This window comes from Pan troglodytes, chromosome 17 (genome assembly GCF_028858775.2).
Source record: "Pan troglodytes isolate AG18354 chromosome 17, NHGRI_mPanTro3-v2.0_pri, whole genome shotgun sequence".
Classification (NCBI taxonomy): domain Eukaryota; kingdom Metazoa; phylum Chordata; class Mammalia; order Primates; family Hominidae; genus Pan; species Pan troglodytes.
Window position 1 is genome coordinate 86,587,691 of NC_072415.2, and position 25,260 is coordinate 86,612,950.

General features: G+C 46.3%; 1 long non-coding RNA gene across 2 annotated transcripts; it reads left to right on the plus strand.

The window, feature by feature from the left end:
• Positions 1 to 22,788, plus strand: LOC129137916 (uncharacterized). 2 transcript variants are annotated; one of them, XR_008540772.2, is made up of 3 exons: positions 1 to 680; positions 2,110 to 2,190; positions 22,445 to 22,788. It is a non-coding gene; the product is annotated as an uncharacterized LOC129137916 (long non-coding RNA). The 2 variants fall into 2 exon arrangements; XR_008540773.2 differs by lacking the exon at positions 22,445 to 22,788 and adding an exon at positions 11,763 to 12,274.
• The last annotated feature ends 2,472 nt before the right edge of the window (positions 22,789 to 25,260 follow it).

Here is a 25,260-nt window from a genome sequence, read left to right on the forward strand (position 1 = left end):
ATCCCAACTCATTAACATTTAATTTTTCCCTATTTTCTGTCTGTGTTTGTCATTGAATATTAAAAGTTTTGCTTTTTTTTACTATTTCACCTCTTTTCTAGGTAGTCCATAATTTTAAAACAATATATATGGCACCACTTGGTCTTCACAGCTTTCAAGACAGGACTGTCAAGGCAAGGACACTCCTTAGGGGACCCTGTCCCATAAAGTCAAATTATGCGGGATGAGTCAGTGACGCAGGAGCTAAAAACAGTGTCCCTTTAAAAATGTGCATGCCTTTCAAATGGAATAAGTAAAGTACTTGCAGATGCAAATGGTTTCAAGTTTCACTGGAGACCCAGCGAGAGCGGCTATTCTCAAAGTTGCCAGGCAGTGTGGAAACGCCCGCTGAGGGGCACACAGTGAGGCGGCCACTGGCTCTGTGTCCTTGGGGAAGCCCCTTCTGCGGTCCCCTCCATTGTCTGCGTGACAAAGTGGACGTAGAACTCCCCCATTTCCTGCCCAGGGCGGGTGAGGACCCTGCACACACACGGTGTGTTTGTGAGCTGTGCAGAGTGGGGTCTCCCTGGCAATGGCCACAGCCTCCAGGGGCGCTGACACCTCCCGTCTAACTGGTAGACAGTTTCTGCCTCTTCTTGTTTGGGGATTGGAGAGGGAAGTGCGTCTGGATGACTACTAAGGTAAATACGGAATGGGCAGCGCGTCTTCCCTTTCTTCTCTCCCTTCCCACGCACCTGCGTGGCTCCCCGGCTCTCCCGCCCTGGCCAGAGTCAATGTGAGCTGCAAAGTCCATATGTGAACAGCTGTGGGCAAGTCGTGCAACAGTGCTCATGGGACTTACTACGCATCTAAGCCGCTGAACTTCAGCTGGACCCCAAATGGCCTTGGTCACGTTTTGTTTCTGTTTTATCATTTCCGGCTGCATCTCCCACAGTCTCAGCCCTGCGCTCCTTGCTCTGCCTTCTCCTCCCCACAGCTTCTTTGCAGATAACATCCTGGCCGTATTATGCAACTGAACCCATGTTATCCGGGGGAAACTTACCCTCCTCTGCTCTCTAAATCTTCCTTTCCCTTCTGGTTTTGGAGAAAGAGGAGCTCCTTTCCATCAATCAGGTCAACCTCTTCCTGTTTCCTTTCTTCATTCTTCGTTATTTTCCACTCCTGAGTTTTGGACTCTTCTCTCGGTCAACAAGTATATCCGAATTCTTCCAGCTGTAAAACCAACAAATGAAAGGCCTCGTGCACCAAGGCTGCCCCCGCGTGCGGCCCCCCGAGCTGTGTGGCCTTGGCCTGGAGCACAGCCCCGCTGCCACCTTCCTGCACTCCGTGGGGGAGATGGGCGGTGCACACTACCCAGAAGTGGAATGTGCATTTCACAGAAAATGACCAATTTAAGGAGAAAATTAAAGCAGAAAACGGGGTGAGAATGGCAGACGCGTGTGTGGGCACCGCAGCGTACACGCCTAGGATCCCGAGCTTATTTTTCTAGAGCCCGTGTGTTGGTGCGCATGCGCGTGCGCCCCCACCACCTGAAATCTTGGTAGTGCCTGTTAACCCGGCAGTAGACCCATGGGTGAATTTACTCTCTTCTCTGTGTCTTTCTGTATTTTCCATGCTTTCTGTGACGAACAACACCATACGTACCGCTACTTCTTTTTTTTTTTTTTTTTTTGAGACGGAGTCTCGCTCTGTCGCCCAGGCTGGAGTGCAGTGGCGCGATCTCGGCTCACTGCAAGCTCCGCCTCCCGGGTTCACGCCATTCTCCTGCCTCAGCCTCCCAAGTAGCTGGGACTACAGGTGCCCGCCACCACGTCTGGGTAATTTTTTGTATTTTTAGTAGAGACGGGGTTTCACCGCGTTAGCCAGTATAGTCTCGATCTCCTGACCTCGTGATCCGCCCTCCTCGGCCTCCCAAAGTGTTGGGATTACAGGCGTGAGCTACTGCACCCGGCCACATATCACTTCTTCTATTATGCATTCACTGCACACCAAGCACTTCTATTGGGCGTTCACTACACACCAAGCCTAAGTAAGGGCTTTCTGTGCACGCTCTCATTTCATGCTTATGACACTCTGAGAATTAAGACCATTTTGACCCCTGTCTTACAGATGAGGAGGCTAAGGCCTAGTGCTCCCAGGGGGCTTGGTCAAGAGCAGGAGGCAGAGGTGGTGGAAGGCTGTTTCCCTGCGGTGAGTGCTCACACGGTTGGCTGTGATTTCTATGTGGGGTCTCACAGGCCGGTGCTCTCAGGAGCCACACCTGAAGAATGGCAGGACCCAGGGTGGGCAAAAGAGGAAGGTGAACTGAGGAACAGTTGCAACAGAGGCCTCGGCCAACCCCATGGAGGGCTCTGAATCTGAGAGCCCTGAGAGTCGCTCCCCCTGAGGCAGGAGGCCAGGCGTTGCACCCATGCGCTGGCCACTCGCTGGGGATAGGCTGTGTCCAGGGAGGGTACCTGTGCTTGGGTGAGGTGCCCTTCAAGAAGGGCAGTTCCTGGAGAGTCCCCAGATAGGGGTTGTCAATAGTTGACACTTTCTGCTGCTGGCGGGACAGCGCTTGGTTGAGGGGGACTCTGGGTGGCCCACTACAGTGTCTACCACAAATGCCTACCTGCTCTCCAGGACACATTCAAATGTCGCCACCCCCAGGAGGCCTTCTTAGATTCCCGTGGATCAGAATGGGCCTGGGATGCTCTCTTCCCATGTCCCTCAGGCTTGTTTGAGCTGTCTCAGGTATGACAGCTGTTGTGGGTTTGAAAGGCTCTGCCACTAGACTGCGATTCCCTGGGGAAGCAATAATCCCCTTTGGGGACATCACTGACTTCAAAACGGTTAAGGGTAAAAGGCAAAAGACCTGCCCCTTTGGGGACATCACTGACTTCAAAACAGTTAAGGATAGGCCAGGCGCGGTGGCTCAAGCCTGTAATTCCAGCACTTTGGGAGGCCGAGGCGGGCGGACGAGGTCAGGAGACCGAGACCATCCTGGCTAACATGGTGAAACCCCGTCTCTACTAAAAATACAAAAAATTAGCCGGGCGTGGTGGCGGGCGCCTGTAGTCCCAGCTACTCGGGAGGCTGAGGCAGGAGAATGGCATGAACCTGGGAAGCGAGCTTGCAGTTAGCCAAGATTGCGCCACTGCACTCCAGCCTGGGTGACAGAGCAAGACTCCATCTCAAAAAAAAAAAAAGGGGGGGTGGTAATAGGCAAAAGACCTGCTTCTGTGGCCAGGCAGCGTGCCTTGGGTGTCACTTGTACCTGGCTTGGGAGTTGTCTAGGGATGACTTTGGGCTGCAGTTGGTGTTCCTGGAAGGCCACAAGGCATAGCTGCTCTTCCAGATTTGGTATGGGTGAGTCCGCTGGGAGTGCTGGCGCTTTCACACTGCTTGGAGGGTTCTGCCCCCCAGTGTAACTCACCCAAACTCACTAAAGCAGCAGATGGCAGCTCCAAGACTTAGCCTCAAGGAGGTGGACATCAGAAGGCATTTGATGAGGAAAGGACTCAGGTGCGGCCGCACCTGGCTGTCTGTGGGTGAGGGCCTGGACATTTGGGTCCTGAGCAGATGGGTCCTGGGTAGGTGGAGTAGGTCTTGGGCAGCTGGGTCTTGGGCAGCTGGAGTGGGTCTTAGGCAGGTACATCCTGGGTAGGTGGGTTCTTCTGGGCAGGAGGGGTGGGTTCTGGGCAGGTGGATTCTGGGCAGTTGGATTGGAATAGGTGGGTCCTGGGCAGGTGAATTCTGGGCAGGTGGGTCCTGGGCAGGTAGACTCTGGGCAGTTGGATTCTGGGCAGGTGGGTCCAGGCAGGTGGATTCTGGGCAGGTGGGTCTTGGGCAGGTGGATTCTGGCCAGGCAGATTCTGAGAAGATGGGTTCAGGGAAGCTAGATTCTGGACAGGTGGGTCCTGGGCAGCTGGGTCATGGGCAGGTGGATTCTGGGCAGGTAAGTTTTGGACAGATGGGGTCCTGGGCAGGTGGGTCCTGGGTGGGTGGGTCCTGGGTAGGTGGGTACTGGGCAGGTGGGTCCTGGGCGGGTGGGTCATGGGCAGGTGGATTCTGGGCAGGTAAGTTTTGGACAGGTGTGGTCCTGGTCAGGTGAGTCCTGGGTGAGTGGGTCCTGGGCAGGTAGATTCTGGGCAGGTAAGTTTTGGACAGGTGGGGTCCTGGGCATGTGGGTCCTGGGTGGGTGGGTCCTGGGCAGATGAGTTCAGGGCAGATGAGTCTTAGGCAGGTGGATTCCAGGAAGGTAGATTCTGGGCAGGTAGATTCCGGGCAGGTGTGTCCTGGGCAGGGGAGTTCTGGGCAGGTGAGTGTTAGACAGGTGGGTCTTGGGCAGGTGGGTCCTGGGCAGATGGATTCTGGGAAGGAGAGTTTTAGACAGGTGAGTCTTGGCCAGGTGGATTCTGGGCAGGTGGGCCCACAGATGACAGGCCTTTAGCAGGACCGAGGGGAAAGGGGAATGGAGAGGCTTACAACTGTCATCCAAGTTTCATCCTTTTATGGTTTGAGGGACATTGTTTTTCAAAGCCTGATGTATACAGTTTATTAAAATAAAACCTTTCCCACACAAGACAAAAGAACAAAGCTTGGGAAGGGGATGCTCACAGTTTGTCGGAGGCGGCACCGCGCAGTTGTTGCAACCACGGGCTCTGGGCAGGCTGTGTTTGAACACTGCCTCTACTGCTTCCCAACTACAGGACCAGTGGCCAGGCCACAGTTTTCTCATCTGCAAATAGGGAGAGTGGCAGGACCTACTTCATAGGCTGTTTGAGGCTTAAGTGAGTTAATATTTTTAAAGCATGTGGAATAGAGCATGATACAAAATAAGTGCTATATAAAGACTCAATAAATAGATTTGGTTGAAAGACATATGAGAAAGCACTTTGAAAACAGTCAGAAACTGATCTAATAACTTGATATGTGATGTGGGAAAATCATTGCATCCTGCCATGTCAGCGTATTTAGCTGTGAACTGGGCAGAGAGTTGCAGTTACCGAAAGCATGCCCGTGTATTTGTTGGTGTTCTTTAAAGAATATTATACTGCTCCGATAGTGGAACTTTGTAGTTGAAAGGGGTTGCCCAGAGGTCATTTGCTCCCTAAAAACTTAGCAAGGGGCCGGGCGCAGTGGCTCATGCCTGTAATCCCACCACTTTAGAAGGCTGAGGCGGGTGGATCATGAGGTCAGGAGACTGAGAATCTTGGCTAACATGGTGAAACCTCGTCTTTACTAAAAATATAAAAAAAATTAGCCAGGCATGGTGGTAGGTGCCTGTAGTTCTAGCTACTCAGGAGGCTGAGGCAGGAGAATGGAGTGAACCCGGGAGGCGGAGGTTGCAGTGAGCCGAGATCACGCCACTGCACTCAGCCTGGGCGACAGGGCGAGACTCCGTCTAAAAAAAAAAAAAAGTAGCAAGGAAAGTAAGCAGACTACAATGGAACTAATACGCAATATTGCAAGTGGGAAAGGACGTTCGTATTCAAACCACATCCCTCTGCCCTGGTAAAAGTGAAATGGTTTCAAATGGCTTTGCAGCTACCTTCAGATGGAGGTGGTCTGCAGGTGCAGGCAGTGTCCACAGGCACAGGGATTTAACCCTTTCCAGAATCTCTCTTCTCCCATCCCTTAAACCATGTGCTTCTTTAGAAAGCAGGGCATTTGTATGACATTGAGTAGCTTGCAGAACCTGTTTTTTCCCATCCCAAATGATAGTATTCTAGAATGTACATTGTTGTAATGGCACACAATTGTTGCTGGAGCCACAGAGATTTTACAGTGGGATGAACAATGTTGCTCCCATCTTAGTTAAATTTGTGAAACACTATTTGATTGAATGCATTTATAATATTAAAGATTCATGATATCTTGCAGGAGAACACAAATATCTAAGTGAACATTTGTGACCTTTGTAGAATCCACAGAAAAGCAACATCAAAATTTAACGTAAACCATCCCAAATGAAGGGGTTTTTGTTTTGTTTTGTTTTTGTTTCATTTTGTCTTTGTTTTGTTTTGTTTTTGAGATGGAGTCTCGCTGTGTCTCACATGCTGGAGTGCAGTGGTGCGATCTCAGTTCACTGCAACCTCTGTCTCCTGGGTTGCAGTGATTCTCCTACCTCAGCCTTGCGAGTAGCTGGGATTACAGGTGCGTGCCACCACACCCAGCTAATTTTTTGTATTTTTAGTAGAGATGGGGTTTCACCATGTTGGCCAGGCTGGTCTCGAACTCCTGACCTCAAGTGACCCGCCCGTCTCGGCCTCCCAAAGTGCTGTAATTACAAATGTGAGCCACGGTGCTTGGCCCTCAATTGAAGGTTTTTAGAGCAATATCTGTGTCGTCACATTGGCTACGGATATCCATTTTGATTACTGGTTCACCTGTTAAGGTCCCTGCTATGATGCAATCAATGTGACATTCTAATTGGCATTATAGATGGAACTGTCTACAATGGTTATACTATAATGTTCAAGAAATATGCCCGAAGGCAGTAAAGATTCAACTACTCACCAAGGACTTAGGCCGCATTTACTCAGTGTTGGGGGTGGGAATGCACAGTCAATGGGAACAGCATCCCCCGTTCAAAAAGCCGGCCATTCAGGAGAGGTGACAGACACACATAGGAGGTTGAGGAACGCCATCCTGTAAGCTCTAGGAAGAGCAGGAGCTCTGCAGAAGCAGAGGCAGAAAGACACTCGGGCTGGTCAAGCAGCTGAGTCCCAGTGACTGTAGCTACAGATGCCATTGATGATGATGATGATGGTGATGATGATGATGATGGTGATGATGATGATGATGGTGATGATGATGATGATGGTGATGATGACATGAAGGCAGGCCTGTGGGGTGCGGGGGCTTGGCTGGCAGGACTTGTTTCCCTGGCTTGGCTGGTTGCTCGGCGGCAGGAAGAGGAGGTGAGCGCTGAGTGGAGATGCAACTGATAATGGGGTTCTGCCAGGAAGAGCCCGAGAAAAGCCCCGGCAGGTGGGTGTCTCAGTTTCTTCTCTTTCATTTCTGTCCCAGGGCGGTTCCCCTCCCCTTCCCATGCCTTCCCTTCTTTAGTCGCTGTGGAGCCCCTATTCATGAATGAAGTTACCAAGTGTCTCTTCCATGCCACACACTGTGTGTTTCATAGGTATACAAACACTGTGTGTTTCATAGGTATACAAACACTGTGTGTTTCATAGGTATACAAAAAATTTCATTTCATCCTCAGATGTGCTGGGCATTCTTGAAATTTCAGGAAACCAGCCAAAAATCACAATATCATCTGTTTAACCTCCTTCCTCCAGCACCCTTGTGCCCATAATGAAATACATGCCCACATGCCTCTGCTCTGCTTCCATGAAATTGTGTGCAACTCCCAAGAAATGACCGTATCCTAAAATCAACTTTCATATAGACCAAAAACTCATTGAAACATCGAGATGATTATAATAATGACCAATCTCATATAGGGTTTTTCCAAACAAATTTATTTATCCAAGTGTAGATTTAGAGTATATGAATTAGATACGTGTGCGTTAATCCTACGTCGAGGGAAATTTAATCACCAATTCCCCCTATTTTCGTCTGACTCCTTTTCTAGGAACTACGATAGCATATAATTTAGGAGTTGAAAAGAAATAATAGTGCATGAAGAATACAGTTCCCAAAATGGATAGACGGATCTGTCATTTTCAGTATAGTGTATTTAGAAGAATAGATGGTTTGACTTTTAACCATTTTGGTATCTTATTGCTCTTACCACTGGCAGAGCAAAGTCAGAGTCTGCATTGGCAGAGGACAGCATTTTACTTGAAAATTCTCTAAAAACAGTGTTCTCTGCTTATGTAGACCTAGTCACTTCTGTGAAACTCCCTGACGGTGGTATCTGGTCAGAAGATGCCTCACGGGGGTAAGCCGGTGGAATTTCTCGCAGAATGAGGTTGTCCTTATCAGTTGAAGCAAAATCTCCTCTTGCCGAGTGCCTCTGTTTTCTCTGAGTTTGAGTTCAGAGCAATTTTTTAACGCACTGGAGGGAGCCAGGCAGACGGTGAGGCCCAGCAGCAAGGAACGCGATGGCACCCAGCTCCCAGCTGCTAGGGTGCTGTTTCTTTTTTACAATTTTAACTTTAACTTTTATAGATTTGCTACCCTTTAGGCTCCCATAACATATTTTCCTGTTAGTAAAGAAATTATTTCATTGTCTTATGATGGCTAGTTCCTCACACTCCATTGTGCGCTGTTGGAAGGTATGATTGTGTCTTCTTCCATATCTGCCAGCCCAGCTGGGTGACGTTCATGTGGGAGACACCGTCAGTCTGACGGGCACCGCTCCTCCTCCCTGGTATTTACTCCGACCCCAGTTCCAACCTGAAGACCTTGGTTCCAGGGACACTCCACTGGGATGCATTTTGCTCATTTGTTTTCTTATATTTATTTATTTATTTTATTTATTTTTGAGACAGAGTCTCACTCTGTCACCCAGGCTGGAGTGCACTGGCGCAATCTTGGCTCACTGCAACCTCTGCCTCCAGGGTTCAAGCAATTCTCCTGCCTCAGCCTCCCAAGTAGCTGGGATTACAGGCGCCTACCACCATACCCAGCTAATTTTTCTATTTTTAGTTGAGACGGGGTTTCACCATGTTGACCAGGCTGATCTCAAACTCCTGACCTCAGGTGATCTGCCCATCTTGGCCTCCCAAAGTGCTGAGATTACAAGCATGAGCCACCGCGCCTGGCCGGTTTTCTTATATTTAAAATGGAATGGAGTGTGTGTGTGTGTGTGTGTGTGTGTGTGTGTATGTGTGCTTATTGATTCTGTTTCTCACATTTTATCACCAACTCTTAAAGGCAGGTGTGAAATCTTTTACTTTATATAATTGTGTGCACCTGGACACTCACAAATTATTTTTGTTGTTGTTTTTTAGAGATGGTTGGCGGGGTGGGGCACAGGAGTTTCACGATGCTGCCCAGGCTGGTCTCGAACTCCTGGCCTCAAGTGTTCTTCCCACCTAGGCCTCCCAAAGTGCTGGGATTACAGGCAGGAGCCACTGCACCCGGCCAGGAGTTCTTCACTGGCTAACACCGTCTGGAAGACAATTTACCTGCCAGTGGGTCTTTACAGAGAAAGTTTGCGTTTTGTTCATTTTATTTCAAAATAATAATCACTTGGTATTTCTTTAATTAAAGTGAAGTTTTCACAATAGACTTCATTTTTTAAAAGCAAGCAAAATTTCTCAAATCTGCTATGTATATTTTATGAAACTCTGCACCTTTCCTTCTTTTTTTTTTTTTTTTTTTGAGACGAAGTCTCGCTCTTGTCCCTCAGAGTGGAGTGCGGTGGCGCAATCTCGGCTCGCTGCAACCTCTGCCTCCCGGGTTCAGGCAATTCTCCTGCCTCAGCCTCCTGAGGAGCTGGGATTACAGGCGCCTGCCACCACGCCTGGCTAATTTTTGTATTAGTAGAGACAAGGTTTCACCATGTTGGCCAGGCTGGTCTCCAACTCCTGACCTCAGGCAATCTACCTGCCTCAGCCTCCCAAAGTGCTGGAATTACAGGCATGAGCCACTGTGCCCGGCCTCTGCGCCTTTATTTCAATACATATTTACTTTGGTTAAGGCAGGCTGCTAGAAAACATCCTGAAACCTAAAAGCCAGAATAAAGCCTATTTGGAAACCCGCTGACTCAATACACCATTCTCTTGCCACCAATTCCATAGCATTTCCCTGTCCCCCTGATTGGCCTGACAGGTGTGGTCTCTGTTCGGCCTCCTGGGTCCCATCCCACATGATGTCCGAGCTCTGAGTGCCCGGGCAGCTCATCCACACGGAGCCTTTGCTTCTCCTCTTTCCCCTGTGTTTTCTTTCCCATTAGTCCTTCTAAAGACAGGGTAGGGAGGGAAATTAAAGTGAGGTTGGGGAATATCTACGGATTCACTATTTCCAGACCCTAATTAACAGGTCATTTAGGACTTTTTCTCCACTCTAAGCGTACCAGGCTCCAGGACCCTGATGCCGTCTTCCCGTCACGTGAGCCCATCCCTTAAAACAAATCTCCCTCTCTCCGTATATTTTCATTCCGTGGGCTCTATGTCCCTGGAGAACCCTGGCTAGTACGAGGTGGAATTGGACAGTATTTGTCTTTTGTGACCAGCTTTGTTCACGGAACAGAATATTTTCAAGATTCATCCAAGGTGTAGACTGGATCAATATATCATTACATGTGTATCACATGTTGTTTATAGATTCGTCAGGGTGGACATTTGGGTTCCTTCCACCTTTCGGCTCTTATGAATTTTCTCTTCTTTATCTAAGTCAATGTGGTGGTGGAAGGCATAGGTCACCCAGTCCAGCCTGCTGTTGTCTTTGTTCTACAATTTTCACAAACCTCAATGAATGACTAATACTTTAAAGGGGAGATTTTACATCTAAATCCCACCTCTGGCTTCTCTCAGAGATGAGGCAGTGCCTGGCCAGGCCTGCCCTTCCTCGGGGCCATGCCGGGTCCCCGCTCTTGCCAGTGGTCCCTAGCTGCTTCTCATGGGGACCACACCCCTGAACCAGGAGGATTCGTATTTACCAAACTCAGCTGCCTCCTGCCCCTGGGGACTCAGCCTGGAGTGGAGGTGGGTGGGGGTGCTCACCAGGCAGGCGTCTCTTCTGAGAGGTTGGAGGTCATACTCATCATTAAATATCTTTAACGTTATTTGGCTTAGAGCTTAATATAGTATTTTCTTTCTTCCTTTCCTCTTCCTTTTTTTTTATTACAAAATATTACTTTTCTAAAATTCCCATCATGGTTTAAAAATTCATATATCATTTAAGGACCATAGCTGGGATTGTAAAATGCAGACGAAACCCATGATTCTCCACAGACTTTTGAAACTCCACCACTCCGCGTGGCCTCCTTCCTGTTGCTCCAGCTCTTGGCATCCCTACCCGGCCAAACAGCTGTCCCCTAAAAGTCTGAATGTACAGGCCAGGGAGAGTGCCGTGCGTTGGCTGCCCGAGGTGACGCCTTGGGTACAATCGTGCAACTGTGTGAGCTGGTGTAGAGCCCCTCGGCAAAATATCTGCTGCTGAGGACTGGGTGTGTGCGTGAGTGTGTGTGCACCCATTTTTCCATGAGAAACTTTCACCAAAGCTTAGAGCCCTGTTTTGGACCAGGGAAGGGGAGGGCTGAGTGGCATGCATTGCTTTCTTGGGGGCCCTCTGGCTGCCTGGATGGCTCTCCACAAAAGAAGTGGGTTTATGAGAGGCAGGAGGCGGAGAGACACTGGTTTCCCTTTATTACTTGAAGAAAAAGGAAAACTCCTCACTGGAAGAATGACAGCTGTTGATATAAACAAGTGTTTTTGATAAAATCTATCCTCCTAGCCCAATAGAACGAAGGTGAGCGTTTTGCTAGGAAATGCCTTTTGGAGAAAAAAAGTTAGCACGCACGTTTGGATTACTTTATAAAAACATTCATTTATTTACTTGCTTGTTTTTAAATTGTGGTACGAGGTAAAACCATTCCACCCCAATTCCCCTTCTCTCAGCCCCTCTCATCTACCGTCATCTACTTACTGTGGCTATGAATTTGTCTACTCTAGACGTTTCATCAGTGTGTGTGACGGCTAATGTTATGTGTCATTAGCACTTAACTAACCCAACACTTGGTTGGGCCACAGTGTCCAGATATTTGATTAAACATTATTATTGTGGATGTTTCTGTGAAGGTATTTTTTGGACGAGATTAACATTTCAATTAGTAGACTTGGAGTAAAGTGAATTCATCTCCACAGGGCAGATGAGCCTCGTCCGATCAGTTCACAGCTTGAGAGAAAAAGACTGGTCTCCCCAGAAGGACGTCTGCAGCTCTTCCCAGCGTCCCCAGCCTGTCCACCTGCCGCAGTCAGTCATGGCCTTGCCCTCCTCCACAGTCACGTGAGCCCATTCCTTAAAACAAATCTCCCAGCCAGGCGCGGTGGCTCACGCCTGTAGTCCCAGCACTTTGGGAGGCCGAGGCGGGCAGATCACAAGGTCAGGAGATCGAGACCATCCTGGCTAACACAGTGAAACCCCGTCTCTACTAAAAATACAAAAAAAAATTAGCCGGGCGTGGTGGCAGGCACCTGCAGTCCCAGCTACTTGGGAGGCTGAGGCAGGAGAATGGCGTGAACCCGTGAGGTGGAGCTTGCAGTGAGCCGAGATCACACCACTGCACTCCAGCCTGGGCGACAGAGCGAGACTCCATCTCAAAAAAACAAACACATACACACACACACACACACAAATAAAACAAAACAAAAACAAATGTCCCTCTTTCCGTATATTTTCGTTTCGTGGGTTCTGTTTCCCTGGAGAACCCTGGCTAGTACGAGATGGAATTGGACAGTATTTGTCTTTTGTGACCAGCTTCGTTCACAGAACAGAATATTTTCAAGATTCATCCAAGGTGTAGCCTGTATCAGTATGTCATTACCTGGGTATCACATGTTGTTTATGGATTCGTCAGGGAGGACATTTGTGTTCCTTCCACCTTTCAGCTCTTATGAATCTAGTGCTGCTTCCAACATTAGTGCACAGGTTCCTGTCTCAGTCCCTCTTCTCAATTCTCTGGGTGAGGTGCTTCCTAGAGAGACCTGGTTCTTCTGAGTCGTCCCCGCAGCCCCTTGCCCTGGTTTGCATGTCAGGTTCCAATGGGGTAAACAATGGGGCTCTCGCTCAGATGTTCCCTTGACGGTCACCCTGGCCAGCACGTTGGCTTTAATTACATGGATTGATTTGTGAATTGTCATCTCACTGTTTTAGCAGCTGTAAATATCGGCAGTGCTGTGTTTCCCTTTACCACGCTCTTTTGTGGGAAATTGACATGATCAATGTGTTCTCAAGGTCTGGTTTTTGCCAAAGCATCACATTTTTTCTGATAGAAATTTACTGTCCCCTTGGCAAGATCCATGTTATTGGAACATTTCCAGGAAGCCCTTTGGTGGCACGTGAGACCTGGCTCCGTGGCACTGGACAAATCTCCTGAAGCAGAAGTTTCAGTGGCTCCTGGAACAGCACCTCCTCTACGGGGAGCCAAGAACTCCCAGGAAGCGGGGGGGTTGGGATGCACAGGCCACCAGCTCTGTCGGCTCTGGGGTGACACTAAGAGAAGAAAGACGAAGACAGCAGCTCTCGTCTCAATGCGTGTTCATCACATTCGTCACTAGGAGACCCCATTTCAGTGCGTTCGGTGATCAGAAAGATTGTATCTTTGCTAATGTGCTGATATTCACGGGCTGCACATCTGGCAGAAGGGGAGAGAGCAAGACCTCTGGGACGCTGTTATCTTGGCTGGAGTCCAGACCCCATTCTGATGTCTTGAGCAGATGACTTAACTTCTTCAGCCTCAGTTTCCTCTTTGTGACATTGGAATGATGCTGTTACCCACTTCTTAAGGACGTTATAAAATAACAGCACGTAAGAGCTGCTTTAAACTATGAAGAACTTTGTAAATGGTGGTAAGGTTTTATTTAATAGGAAGAGAATATGAGCAGGAAAAACTTTATTCATTTTTAAGATATAAAATGTGTGGAAAATTACAGTGAGTAGATTTTATAACACATCCTTTTTCTCTGTGTTCATTGCAGATTTTCACATAATTTTTAAAAAATCACCATATGTCGGCCAGGCGCAGTGGCTCACGCCTGTAATCCTAGCACTTTGGGAGGCCGAGGCGGGCGGATTACAAGGTCAAGAGATCGAGACCATCCTGGCTAACACAGTGAAACCTCGTCTCTACAAAAAACACAAAACTTAGCCGGGCGTGGTGGCGGGTGCCTGTAGTCCCAGCTACTCAGGAGGCAGAGGCAGGAGAATGGCATGAACCTGGGAGGCGGAGCTTGCAGTGAGCCGAGATCGTGCCACTGCACTCCAGCCTGGGTGACAGAGCGAGACTCCTTCTCAAAAAAAAAAAAAAAAAAAATCACCCGTATGTCTGGAAATCTTGCCTTAAAGTAGGTCTTTTTAAAAAATACTATTAGGTTGCCTGTAATCCCAGCACTTTGGGAGGCCGAGGCGGGCGGATCACGAGGTCAGGAGATCGAAACCATCCTGGCTAACATGGTGAAACCCCATCTGTACTAAAAATACAAAAAATTAGCAAGGCTTGGTGGCGGGCGCCTGTAGTCCCAGCTACTTGGGAGGCTGAGGCAGGAGAATGGCGTGAACCCGGGAGGCGGAGCTTGCAGTGAGCCGAGATCACGCCACTGCACTCCAGCCTGGGTGACAGAGTGAGACTCTGTCTCCAAAAAAAAAAAAAAAAGATATTATTAGGTTGAACCACATAAAATTACCACTTGTTCAGTCAAAAATGGTCAAATATAAGCAATTTCATGTGGTTTGTCTGGATATTTTTCTCAAAAAAAGTTTTAGTTGGAGATTGCATTCCTTAAAAAAATTGATATCAAATAAATTATATGTTCATGATTGAAACAGTATGTCATAAAAACAAAGCTGCAATAATTATTGATGCCTACACTAATTTTAAATAGTCAAATTATGCTCCATGTCATTGCATTTTAGAGCTGAGAAGCACCTAAGAGATCATTAATCTAACATTGTTTTTAAGATATGGAAATTGAGTCTCAAAGAGGTTAATCACACATCCAGGACAAGAACTCATATTTCCTGATTTCTAATTCAGTACTTTCCCCCCCATTCTATACAGCCACGCTATACAACATGCATATGAAATAGCCTGATTGTACAAGAGCCCTAGTGTTCTGTCAGATTTGCATATAAAAAGATTCTAAGAAATCACAGTTCTACTATAGCGTAAATAAGACCTAAATGAAAATATTAGCTGTTGAAATACTAAACATGTATTTAATGCTTTTGCTCACCTCTTTACACTTCAGGGCATATATATGACAAGCGATTTGGACCAACTCTTTCATGGATGGTCTTCAAGTACCTTCCCAGGACTCTGCCTCCCAAGTCCCTGAAGCAACTTAGCCCCATTCACCCCACCACCAAAAATGTGAGGAAAAAAAGATGTGGCCAGGTGCGGGCTCACGCCTATAATCCCAGCACTTTGGGATGCCAAGGTGGCCGGATCACAAGGTCAGGGGTTTGAGACCAGCCTGGCCAACATGGTGAAACCCTGTCTCTACTGAAAATACAAAAATTAGCAGGTATGGTGGCACATGCCTGTAGTCTCAGCTACTCGGGAGGCTGAGGCAGGAGAATCGCTTGAACCTGGGAGGCGGAGGTTGCAGTGAGCCTAGACTGCTCCATTGCACTCCAGCCTAGGCAACAGAGCGAGACTCCATCCCCAAAAAAAAAAGAAGAAAAGATGTATCCTGGTCTTCTGCATGATGTGCACTGTCCATCTGTTGGACATGGACTGATCACGGTCATGTTCCTGCTGGTGAGGAGGTGCCAGAAGGACATGTGTAGGAGAGACAGTGAGCGTGTGCTACTCGGAGCTTAGGAAGGGCTGTTCGTTGAATTGAAATCTGAACATGTTGATCTCATTCTTACGTTTGTAGGGGGAATCCCAAATTGTCAGCAACCCATCACTCCCAGGCAAAATCCAAACTGCTGGGCTGTCCCCTTGGACTGATTTGTGTGCTGGCTTTTGGGGACAGCTATCCTCTGCACAGTGGACACCAGGCTCTGTTAAGCTGACCTCTAATGTGCCTTGAGGTTGGTTACCTTGGTGAGTTCACTGTCCTCCCAGAGTTGGAGAAACCCTCCAAGGCGAGTTAAACTGGGTGGGTGATTGGCCCCAAACTGGAGGGTTAAATAACAGAAGTTATGCTGGAGTCAGGCTTGGAGGATTTGGCTTCATGATGTGCAGATTTTTTTTTTTTTTTTTTTTTTGAGGCGGAGTCTCACTCTTGTCGCCCAGGCTGGAGTTTAATGGTGCGATTTTGGCTGACTGCAACCTCCACTTTCCGGATTCAATAAATTCCTGTCTCAGCCTCCCAGGTAGCTGGGGTTACAGGCACCTGCCTCAGCACCTGGCTAAATTTTGTATTTTTAGTGGAGACAGGGTTTCACCATGTTGGCCAGGCTGGTCTCGAACTCCTGACTTCAGGTGATCCACCCTCCTGGCCTCCCAAAGTGCTGGGATGATAGGCGTGAGTCACCGTGCCTGGCCTCTGTGCAGAATTTCAGGTGGCGTCAGGGCAGTGGTCATGACAGAGACACACAGAAGGGGAAAATCAGTCCCTTCCTTACCTGCTACCTCCTCAAGGCACCCACGGCTCTGTTTATGTGTTAGAGCATTTGGCCTATGTTTTGAGTATATAGCTCTGTTTCATTTCTTTGGCTGGGAGCCTCCTTTGGGCAGGCAGAGTGTATTTTTTTCTCTTTGGGTCCCCTGTTCCTATTACATAGGAGACATTCATTGAAACTGTGGAATGAGTGAATGGATGAATGAATGTGTATGTGCTCCGACTAGGACTTTGTTTGATGAATAGGCAGGGTGGACTTATGTAATATGATTTGAGTGGCATCATCTGCCACCAATTTGTGGAATGACGTTATTAAACATTCATCTGGTTGGATGAAAGGCTTCTTCCTGGCTGGCATGGCTTTTGAAATGTAGCACCCTGCAGGGGTAGAGTAGGGCAAACCTCTGAAGTCATTACCACCCATTAGCAGCTGAGTGTGAATTGGTTAATCAGCTCACTTCCCTCCTGGCGGCTCCCTGAGAGCAGGCCTGGAGGGCCCTGTGGGTCTGGGCTGGTGCAGAAGAGGCAGGGGGGTTTCGGGGCTGGGTGGGCTAAGTGTCAGGAAAAGACCTTCAGAGAGAAGAAGCGAGGAGCTTAGAGGGGAAGGGGGCTCCAACAAACTCCTCCCAGCTTTTCCAGGAAGGCTGCCCCGGGGCCTCTAATAGGTGAGCTGGGACCTAAGACGCCCACCACCCCCAAGGTCAGGGGGATTCCCTTGTGTGTGTGCATTTGCCTTTCTACTTATTCTTCTTAAAGAAATGACCCATAAGCTGCCTAACAGTGCCTGGTCTACAGAACACTTAATAAATGTTGAAAAACAGCAAAATGTGGAAAGCATGGTTTTGCAAACCAACCCTGACTCTCTCAAGAGTCAATAGGATGACGCTGGGCCAGTAGCTTCCTCTCTTGGGTTCTTTCTTCAGCATCAATTGCTGATCAGACCATGGCTCTGATGGGGGCTCGTGTGCGCGCCTGCGTGTGCATGCAGGAAAGTGTGTGTGTGGGGGGGGAGTGCATGTGGTGCGTGGTGGGGGTGTGCATGCATGTGTATCTGTGTGTGTGCACACAGGTGCAAGTGTGTGTAGGGGGAGTCTCTGTGAGTTGGGCTATTTAAATGTTTAAGGAAATGATCAGTATCAGGGCAATGTTTTTGAATAGTTAAATGTGATTCAAGAAAACTGTTTTAAGAAAGAAAGAAACGGTGCTATGACAACCCACGAGTTAAAAAGAGACCCGTATCTGGAAACAAGGGATAATGTGCCATGTTTTCCTGCAGGGCAAGCTGTGTCCCAGCCCCTCTGTTGGAAGACCTGAGCCACTGCAAACTGCTTTGGGGGCAGCTCAACCAAGGCACATCCACAGCGCAACATGCCCCACACAAGTCCAACAGCCCAACACTCCTTTGCAACGCATAGGCCTGTTTTCCGCAGAAGGCACACAACTCACACATGCTTCGTTTCCATTTTGCAACCTCACATCCGTAGGTTTTTCTAACATTGTTATGTCCAACAAATTGCATCTTTTGCGGCACATGATAAAAAGAACTAGGTTAAGCTGAAATCGTGTAGCCACTTCCCATGGCCTGGTGAGGAAATCAGAGTGTGTTTTGCTTTGTATTCTATTCCCACCTCAAAGGCAGGATTAAAATAGCACTGCTTGTCACGTCTCATTATGGAAATCGGTGTGGCCCTCACAGGGGCGCAGTCAGTTCGGGACTAGGAGCTGCTCTGAAGGTGTGACCTGCCTGCAGTCCAAGACCACAACCTGTCATTTCAGAGCAGGGAAGACCAGCCAAATCTCCCAGCAGTCTTAATCGTATTCACAAAAAAAAAAAAAAAAAAAAAAAAAAGGAGGCAGAGGGTCATGGGTTTCCCCACTCTGTAAACTGCTTGCGAAAAGAGAATGGATTTCACAAATGACTCGCTTTGTTTGCTTTCTATTATCACATTGCAGGGGCAGAAAGAGGCATGTTTTCTTCTGTTTTAAAATGTGCAAGAACCAGGGACACAGATCCCTGTTTCAAGAACATCTTCCAGATGGAAACGATTAGAATGCCCCCTCCTTACTTTCTTCATGCTCATCTCTTCTAATACGTTGGCTTTTCCTTGCCGGAAGTCAAGGAGCAAGCAGTAAGGAAGTGTACGCCTCTGCATTTGTTCTCTTAATTGTCACAAATAATTGGATTTTGGGAGAGAGACAGGAAGGGTCGAGGTGGGGCTACCTTATGTGAGGAGGCAGGAAGAGTTGTCCCAGGATGTTGCATTGCTCTGTTTTGTTTGTTTGTTTCTTTGTTTCTTTTAGAGCTCTGAGGGTGAATTTGATTCTTCTGTATTTTTTTTCCTTTTTTGGTGAGCTTCGTTTGGGGTTTTCCACGCTGTCATTATTACTAACAATGAACCAGGGGAAGAAGGGTAGGGAGGAAAAGGTTTACTGGAAATAATTACGAGGCTGCTGCACAAATCAGGAGACAGGATGGTACAGAATTTTATTTCATTCTGTCTCCCTGCACTTGAGTCTCAAGTATGCTTCCCATAACGATGCAATTAATCTTGACATATAAAGACTGACCAGAATTCTAAACCTTAGGAAAACACACCTCAGCAAAATTCTACATGATGTTAACATAAAAAGCATGAGACAAGAAGGGAATTTAAATGATTAAAAATAATTGTAATGTAATTTCACTGGGTTCATCCATACCATTGCATTTCTTGAGCCGTTTTTACCTAATGCTGCTCCGAGAGAGAAGAGCATCTGAAAACGGAGTCTGCTTCGGGGTTGTCTCTCTGTTTATTTCTTCCACTCCCCTGTCTTCAAGGCTCTTCCAAGAATGGACCTCACAGTCTCCTTCAGTCATTCACTCAAAGACGTAACCATCCTCTGGGCTAGGAAATGCATCCTTGCAGCTCTCTCAAGCTGTTTACTCTCCACTCTTCTGACCTCTCTTCAGAATGACATTTCTCAGAGAGCAAAGTCCCTCTCATTTGCCTGGGAAATCTGCGATGCATTATCTAATACAGCTCGTCCTCTAATAGATACTGATAGAAATCGATTTAAACCTTTACAACCCCTATTAATTATACACTTGAGATTTCAATAGCTGGTGAACGAAAACTTCACTAATATCCTGTAATCAGGCAGAGCGAGACAGCGTGGTAGAAATTGTAAATGTATATCAAGCCAGGTATACGGAAGAAATGATCCAACATGTGTGTACAAAGGGTAAAACCGTGAGTGTGCGTGTGAGCGAGGCCAGCTGTGAAGCTCTGGCCTGCCTCATACCACTCCAGCTGCAGTTTAATGTGGTAACCAAGAGAGCAAAGCCCGCGAGGTTTCTCAAAAGACAGGTAGAACCCCAGACTGGGAGTTTCTTAGACATGAAAGGGCATCTTTTATTTTCTTCTTCTTCTTTTTTTGTTTTTTTTTGAGATGGAATTTCTCTCCTGTTGCCCAGGCTGGAGTGCAATGGTGCGATCTCGGCTCACCGCAACCTCCGCCTTCCAGATTCAAGCAATTCTCCTGCCTCGGCCTGCCAAGTAGCTGGGATTACAGGGATGCACCACCAAGCCTGGCTAATTTTTTTTTTTTTTTTTAATAGTAGAGACGGGGTTTCTCCATGTTGATCAGGCTGGTCTTGAACTCCCGACCTCAGGTGATCCACCTGCCTCGGCCTCCCAAAGTGCTGGGATTGCACGCGTGAGCCACCGCGCCTGGCCAAGGGCACCTTTACTTAAAGTTTTACTGGAATGCAGTTCATCCTTAGATTTGAGAGAATCCTGTGTGTGCATGTACTGAGGCTTCCCAGAAAGATGCAAGGTCTGAAGTCACAAAACCTGTACTATCAGTGGTATGGCCGGACGGTTTGTGTCTCTCCACTCTCCCTGTACAGAGGGTCACGTTAGCGGGTCTTTGTCCTCAGGCAGGGGTCGGGTCGGAATGATGTCATCGGTGGGCTGTGCAGGGTCTCCTCCCGGATGAACACATTTCCTGGTTTCCCTTTACCGCCATCCCCTCCTGACACCGGCAGCCGTGCTCCTGAGTGCCTTTTTGTTCCTGTGTTTTCTGGAAAAGTGTATGGTTTTGTGTTGGAGTGTTTTTTATCAGTGTAAATGGTATTGTGTTGCACATTTTATTTTGCTTCCTGTTCATTCACTCCGGATTGTGCCCTTGGGGTCCACCCCTTCTGAACGTGTACACATAAGACTTGTCGCTTGCTAGGAGTGCCCCGGTACTGATCCTTTCCAAAATGACCGCTCTGTCCTTCCAGAGGACACGCAGGGTGCTTCTAACTCCCTACTACCAAAGGCACTCGGGTAAATACCCTCGCTCCATGAACAGCCTTGTGGAGGCCTCTGTGGAAACGCGTGCTCTGAAATGCACTGCTCTGAAACACGCCTTTGGTCATGGGGTGGGTGTGTGCGTCACATACCTCGGATGGCTGGTGGTGCGTCACATACCTCGGATGGCTGGTGGTGCGTCAGGGTGGAGCCACCAGCTGCCCACTCAGAAACAGACCCGGGCCGGTCCAGGATCACGTATCCTACATAAAGGAGGCTTCCTCGGGCAGTGGGAAAACCTCAAGCCATCCCTGAGCCTTCTGTCCTATCCCATTTGACCTTTGGTTCTTGTAGCAATCACAGTCACAATCCAAGACTGATTTGGGATTTGATTTGGGATTTTACGTAATATTTGGCAGAGAAAACCCCCTCATGACGCTTCTTTAGGGTTGACTTACTGTTTCATGAACATTGATTTTTTTCATAAGTTCCTTAAGTGAATCCGACTTGAAGGTTGATTGATATTGCACTGAATTTGTAGACTAATTTGAGGACAATTGAAGCCATTGAGAAAACTAAGTTATCCCATGCAAGATGGGATTTGTTCGGATCATTTACCTCTTTAGTCTTTTTTTACTTTGCATTTTGAAATAACTTCCAACCTTACTAAAAAGTTGCAAAAGGCTGGGCGCAATGGCTCATGCCTGTAATCTCAGCACTTTGGGAAGCCGAGGCGGGTGGATCACAAGGTCAGGAGATCGAGACCATCCTGGCTAACACGGTGAAACCCCGTCTCTACTAAAAATACAAAAAATTAGCTGGGTGTCATGGTGGGCGCCTGTAGTCCCAGATACTTGGGAGGCTGAGGCAGGAGAGTGGCGTGAACCCGGGAGGCGGAGCTTGCAGTGAGCCGAGATCGCGCCACTGCACTCCAACCTGGGCGACAGAGCGAGACTCCGTCTCAACAACAACAACAACAAAAGTACAAAAGTAGAACAAAAAAGTTTCTCATATGCCCTTCACCCAGCTTCCCCAAATGTCACCAGCTTAAATGCAGCTTAGGGATCAAAATCAGGGCATCAGCGCTGATGCGACGCTCTTCACGAATCCGCAGGCAGTGTTCACGTTTCACCAGCTGTCCCCCTCACACCTTCTTCTGGTCCCAGACCCAATCCAGGACCACACATTGCCCTTAGTGATCATGGCTTCTGCATCTGGGATGGTTTCTCGGTGTTTCTTTGCCTTTCATGAACTTAACACCATGGACGGATATACTAACTGAAGAAACAATGGCTGGCCTGTTATTTTGTAGGATGTCTCCCTTTGGGAGCTTTTCTGATGTTTCTTCATGATTGAATTCAGGTTGTACATTCTTGACAAGATTACCGCATAACTATGCTTGACCAGTAAAATAGTGAACGCCCAGGTATCACATGAGACATACTCATACCAAAAATGTATTCACTGTTCATCTGAAATTCAGATGTAACTGGGCTTTCCGTATTTTTCCTGTGGCAAATCTGGGAGGCCTACATATATGTGATTCTATATCCTGCTCTCAGCATCATTTAAGGAGAACATAATTTTGACAACTCTCATCTAGTTTGATCAGTTGGTTAGGGTGACGTCTGCCACGTTTCTTTTAAATTAATGCCTATTTTCTCTGGAGAGATACTTTGTGTTTAAATAAATATCCAGTATCTCATCATATTTTGCCCACTAATTTAGCACTGGTTGATGATTTCTTGCCTGCAACAATTATTACAGTAGTGTTTGCAAAATGGGGTCTTGAGGCAGCTATCATGTCCTCTGTATTCATTAATTGGGACTCTACTATAAGGAAGAGCTGTGGATTCTCCTCCATTATGTATTCAATTATATTTTATGTTGGTAGGAAGGCATGGATATTAATGTTATTGGATGGGAAATAATCCATTACTGCCATTATTTATTAAATGGCAGTTTCTGAAATTGTTCCAGGTTTGGCCATATGAGAGGACTCTGGCATCCTTTGATGTGCCATCGTTATTCTCCGAGCACTTCCCTACTTTCTGGCACTACGACCTGTTCCAGCCCCTCTTGGGCTCCACCTACCCAGCCCTGGAACCAGCCCTGGAATCAGCCCTTTCCCTGTTCCTTTAATCTAAGAATGGTATTTAGAAGCCGAGATCTAGCTTCAAGGATGCACTCTTCCTCAAGAATTGTCATTCTCATTATTAGTTTTACTTTTAAACTTTTCATTTTTAGTTGTACATGGCAAGTATAGAGAAATACTATTTTATCTTATATTTCACAACATAATTAAAGCTTCTGCCTTGTACTGATATCTAATATACTTGATTTTTAGATGGTCAGTCATAAAAGTGCAATTAGGTCTTATTACTTTGCTCCCACTAACATTTATTTTTATTTTCTTTCATTGTAGTATTGACCAAGGCTGCTATGACTACAATAAAATGTAGACATGATAGTGGGTATTCTTATATTCTTATATTATGCCAGAAAGTATTCTTATATACCCACAATCATGTCTACATGGGGGGGATGGGGGACCTCAACTTAAAGAGAATAAAGCTAAAGTTGTTTGTTTATGTTTAAATGCTTCAGATTTTTTATCTGAAACTTTGCTAAGTAAATTTCTTCTATGATCTAGGTTGCTGAGATATCTTTTATTTTTAAGTCATAAATGAGCATTGGCCTTCTTAAATACCTTTTCTTGCATTGTTGACTTTTTGAGAAGATCATCTAATTTTTTTGTTACAATCAGTTAATTGGAGAAAGGCATTGATTACTTTTCTGGTATTCATCCATCTTTGCACTCCTGGAATAGCCCTTCTTGGTAATGATTTATTCTTTTTAAAATATAATATTGTAATCTCTTGATTAATATTACTCTATATGTAGGATTTTTGAAACTGTACTTTCTGTTTTTACATTGCCTTTATCTTATTTTGAAATCAAGATGACACTAGCTTCATATAAATTAGCTAGGCAATTTTTTATTAAGTTTATATATTCTAATAAAAATTCTACAGGAGAAGACAACTATTTCTTAAAAGTTTGGCAGACCATGAAAACACAATTAGAACTAATAAACAAATTAAGCAATGTTGTGGGATATAAGATCAATGTACAAAATCAATTGTATTTCTATATATAAGCAATAGGCGATCTGAAAATTAAATTTAAAACAATACCATTTACAAAGGCCTCAACAAGAATAACATACTTAGGAATACATTTAAAAATGAAAGTGCAAGACATGTGCATTGAAAACTACAAATTATTGTTGAAAATAAATTTTAAAAGACCTAAAAATATGGTAAGACACCCTATGTCCATGGACAGAAAGACTTGATGTTAAAATGGAAATACTCTCAAAAGTCATCCACAGATTTACTGCAATCCCTCTCAGGATACTGGCTGACTTTTTGCAGAAATCGGCAAGCTGATCTTGAAATTTGTATGAAAATGAAAGGGACCCAGAATAGTCAAAACAATCTTGAAAAAGAACAAAGTTGGAAGACTCCTATTTCTGATTTTAAAACTTACTACAAGGCTAAGGTAGTCAATACAGTGTGGTACTGGCATAAGGAAAGACACATGGATAAATGGAATAGAATTGAGAGTCCAAAAACAAAACCTAACATTTACGGTCAATTGATTTTTGACCAAAGAGTTAATATACTTCAATGGGGAAAGAATAATTTTTTCAACAAGTGGTGGGGAGACAACTGGATATTCTCAGGGAAAAGAATGAAATTAGACCCCTATCTCACACTATACACAACAGTTAACTCAAAGTGGGTCACAGACCTAAATAAATGTAAAAGCTAAACCTATAAAACTCTTCAGAGAAAACGGAAATAAATCTTTGTGATGTTGGGTTAGGCACTGATTTCTCAGGTATAACACCAATATCACGAGTGACCAAAGAGATTGGTAAATTGGACTTTATCAAAATCAAAAAAATTCAGTGCTTCAAAAAAGATGCCATCCTAAAAATGAAAAGACAACACACAGACTGGGAGAACATATTGGTAAATCATATATTTGATAAGTCAATTGTATCCAAAACATATAGCCGGGCCAGGCACAGTGGCTCACGCCTGTAATCCCAGCACTTTGGGAAGCCGAGGCAGGTGGATCACAAGGTCAGGAGATCGAGACCATCCTAGCTAACACGGTGAAACCCTGTCTCTGCTAAAAATACAAAAAATTAGCCAGGTGTGGTGGTGTGTGCCTGTAGTCCCAGCTACTCAGGAGGCTGAGGCAAGAGAATCGCTTGAACCCAGGAAACGGAGGTTGCAGTGAGCTGAGATTGCGCCACTGCACTCCAGCCTGGGCGACAGAGTGAGACTCCATCTCAAAAACAAACAAACAAAAACATACAGTGAACTCTTACAGCTCAATAATAGAAAGACAACCAATTTAAACATGGACAAAGGATTTACATAGACATTTATTTAAGGTAGATGTATCAACAGCCAACAAGTACATGAAAAGAAACTGACCATTATTAGTCACTAGAGAAATGCAAATAAAAACTATAATGAATTAGCTGGACATGGGGTTTTGCGCCTGTAATCCCAGCTACTTGGGAGACTAAGGAGAGGGGATGGATTGAGCCCAGGAGTTTAAAGCTGCAGTGAGCTCTGAGCCACTGCACTCTAGCCTGGGCGGCAGTGAGACCCTGACTTAAAAACAAAAACAAAAACAAAGCAAGAAAACCACACCATAATGAAATACTACTTTATACCTACCAGAATGGCTCTGATGAAAGAGACAATAATGAG